Consider the following 3,619-nt stretch of genomic DNA (forward strand, 5'->3'; position numbering starts at 1 on the left):
GGCCGCCTCCGCGGGCCCCGCCTGTTTCGGGTTTCGCAAAGGCGGCGGGGCGTGCCCAGCCGACAGCCGGCGGGCGGCCGCACACACGCCCAGGGTCGCGTCGGGCCACCGAAGGGCAGGGTGGTCCTCGCCGACGTCAGCCCCGGAGGTCATGTCCTCCCCAGCTTGCCGGGGAGGGCCCTGTCCTTGGCCAGAGGCCGCAGAGCATTTGAATTCATTTATTTCTGTTCTCCAGACCTTAGCCCCATGAGTGCCGTGACTTCACTGCTCTTTATACAGGCTTTTATTAGTCCTCTGAATTCTCCTGGATCAAGTTTCAAAGGGAGGCACCTCATCCCCCTGCGTTCAGGATTTTCGTGCTCCTGATTCATGCATCTCTAAATCCACACGTTTCTAGGCTGTTCCCTACGTGTTTCATTTGCCTGCACTAGGCTTACCAGTCTCCTCCCCTTTTCTGTGCTGCGGCAGCTTAGCTCTGCACCTGGAAATTGGGGACCTCTGCTATCCGGGTGCTGTGCTCCTTAACAGGTATTGGCTTGCATTCACCAGTGAGGGAACTGAAGAATGAACTGGAAAGACCCTTGGAGAACAGTTTGTCCTGAGATCTCGAAGACAAAGAAACCGAAACCCTAGGAGGGCCAGGGGCCAGGGCACAGGCAGGGCTGAGGCAGGACTAGGGAGCGGGCCCTCTCCCTTACACCTCCCAGCTTTGCCACGCTAAACTCCACCTACCTTCCCGACCCTTTAAAATAATCGCTCACAAGACAGCAAAAGAATACAAGAAGGGATCAAGTGAGACACGAAAGGCCGTTTGGAGGAAACCCACGGAAAATCTCAGTGCTGTCAAAGGACAGCCCCAGAACTCGTGGCTCCTCACCCAAACCCAGCAGGCTCCCTCGGGACCTCCTCGGAGATCCCCGGACCCCTGGGGGTGTAGACCAGTCACATGAGGGAAGTGAAGGCAAGGAATGCTTCTTGTGGGCCGGGTCCCCTGCCCAGCCCCGTCCTGGCTGGCTTTCCTGCTGGAACCTTCCTTCCTGAGAGTGCCGGCCTGTCTCCAGGGAAAGCTCACAACGTTTACGGACAGTAGTTTTGTACTCCCCAGTGCACTCCCTTGCCCACCTTGAAACACTCAGCAGTAGACACAAATACTGCGTGTGAACAATTTTTCTGGAAGGATACACTAAAGTACTTTAAAGAAATAAACTGGGAGCCAGGGAGGTTGAATCCTTTTCAGTCCTTTTTTATTTTAACTTTACTTATTTTGGGAGAGAGAGAGCCCACAAGTAGGGAAGGGGCAGAGAGAGGGAGAGAGAGAATCCCAAGCAGGTTCTCAGCTGTCAGCGCAGAGCCCCACGCAGGGCTAGAACTCACAACCCTCGAGATCATGACCCGAGCCGAAACCAAGAGTCGGATGTTTAACTGACTGAGCCACCCAGGCCCCCCATGACCTACTTTTCATGCTACACTTTGTCATGGTCTTTCTATGCTGTCGGGTCATTTTAAGTCATGTGAATGTATTTTTCTTGCTGTTAATTTAGAAAAATAAAGAGAAAAATGCTGCTCTTCTAGCCACTCCCAGATACACGAGCTCTTTCTCGGTTTGGTGCTGGCCTTAAACATTACAAGAGCCTCAGGGACTTCGAGATCACTCGTCACACAGGCTGGTCCAAGCCCCTCCTGGACACCTAACACAAAGGGCTATCCCTGGGGCCGCTGGAGGAGAGCTCGGCCCTGCAGGGTCCTTGAATGTTCACAGACCTCTCTTGGAACAGCGCCACGGTGGGGGCCAGGGGGAGGTGTGACCCCTCTCCGCAGCCTATTTCATGACTGGCCACCACTCAAGTGTGCCTCCCAGGACTTCTCGATTGTTCTAGGCAACAAAGTAATTTCCTCTTGAGGAAAAAGAAAGGAAGAACACATGAGGAAACTGCTTTTATTTCAGATCTGCTTCTGATTAGCCCTGGGACCTGGGCAGGCACCTCAACCCTCCAGGCCTTTTCCTGCCCGCAGAACGCAGCTCCTGCCTGCAACATCCAGGCTTCTGCCCAGAATGGACCTCTGGAGGGACAGATCCGTCCCTGTCTTCCGCTCAGCCTCTACGCGGCTGACGTCACTTCCGTTAGATGAGATGGAATGCAAGATAACAGCCTGAGGAACCCTGGTCTTTACATTCTATCTGGGGGCGGGGGCGGGTCACAGCTCTGGCCCACTCCTCCAAGAAAATCGCTCATTCACAAACATCCCTCTTAATTCATGAGCTGACCGACCCAGCCTTTGGTGAAGTGCCCCCATTTCTTTAGGCACATCCCCCCATGTGGTTCTTTCAAATCATTCCAGAAATTAGACACGTCTCTTGGATGGATATGTTTCTCCTAAAAGGTTGATTCCGGTGGATTCTCCATGAGATCTGTTGATTCACTGATTTCGCCAGACGGTCTCATTTTTCCAGGGGACTTTCCAGCAGGGAGTCCGGTTTTGGCCCCAGCATGGCCACATCGTGTGTGTGTGTGTGTGTGTGTTCAGTGATTTGGCTGCATGTCGTTTGTATTGGTCTGGGCTTCAATGCTCCATCGACTGGCTTTGACCTGGTGCTCTCTCTCCCTGACCTCTGCCCCCTCCGTCTCCTCTCCCTACCACTCCCCAGGCCGGAGTCCCCAGGAGGCATTCCCAAGCTGGCTTTCTTCCCTCAAGGGTATGATACGGGTGTCCCTGACCATCTGAACTCTTGCTCAGGGAATAAAGCCCTTCAGATGACAGGCTAATTCTCACTATCAACACGGAAATTGTGATCTGAACTCCCAGCAGCAGGTTAGGATACTGAGGGGTACGGGTGTGAATGCTAATCACAGCAATTAGCATAGCACTTGAGGGTTCACACGTTCCTTTACCTGACAAGGTTTTATTCCAGCAAGGGGTTCAAACAGCAGGTGCCAACTCTCCGCGGCTGAGAAACCGATCATCATTAGATGAAGATGGGATAAAATAAAAAATCCCCATCCATCACACATCGTAAAGACAGTGTTTGGTTCAGTTGTGTGTGAAGGCGTGAAAGGGTGTGACCCATATTTCTGACTCGAAGTCACTGTCAGATGCTGCATTAGATAGCATTTGTGACTCAGAGATTGCTTAGATGTTTTCCCTGAACTGCAGATTTGGAAACTGAGGCTCGCGGAGGTTGCTGCACAGGGTGGGAGCCACTAGGCTGGCTTCGCTAGCTGCTTGTGTCCTCAGCCCCTGGAGCAGAGAGAGCTGGGTGTCACCGGGGCTCCCTGGAGGGTGTAGGACTCCCTTCAGTCTGCCGGTTCTAACCCAGACCTGCCCCTGCTCCCACACACATTGCTGTTTCTTCACAGAACCTTGGATATATGCCGTTTCCCTACAGTTTGTCCAGGAACAACTTTTTAATTTTATTTTTTAAGTTTATCTATTTAGAGACAGAGACAGCGCAAGGAGGGGAGGGGCAGAGTGAGAGGGAGAGACAGAATCCCAAGCAGGCTCCGTACTGTCAGCGTAGAGCCCAACATGGGGCTCGAACCCACAGACTGTGAGATTATGACCTGAACTGAAACCAAGAGTCGGACACCTCGTCTACTGAGTCATCCAGGCGCCCCCATGA

This window comes from Suricata suricatta, chromosome 17 (genome assembly GCF_006229205.1).
Source record: "Suricata suricatta isolate VVHF042 chromosome 17, meerkat_22Aug2017_6uvM2_HiC, whole genome shotgun sequence".
Taxonomy (NCBI): domain Eukaryota; kingdom Metazoa; phylum Chordata; class Mammalia; order Carnivora; family Herpestidae; genus Suricata; species Suricata suricatta.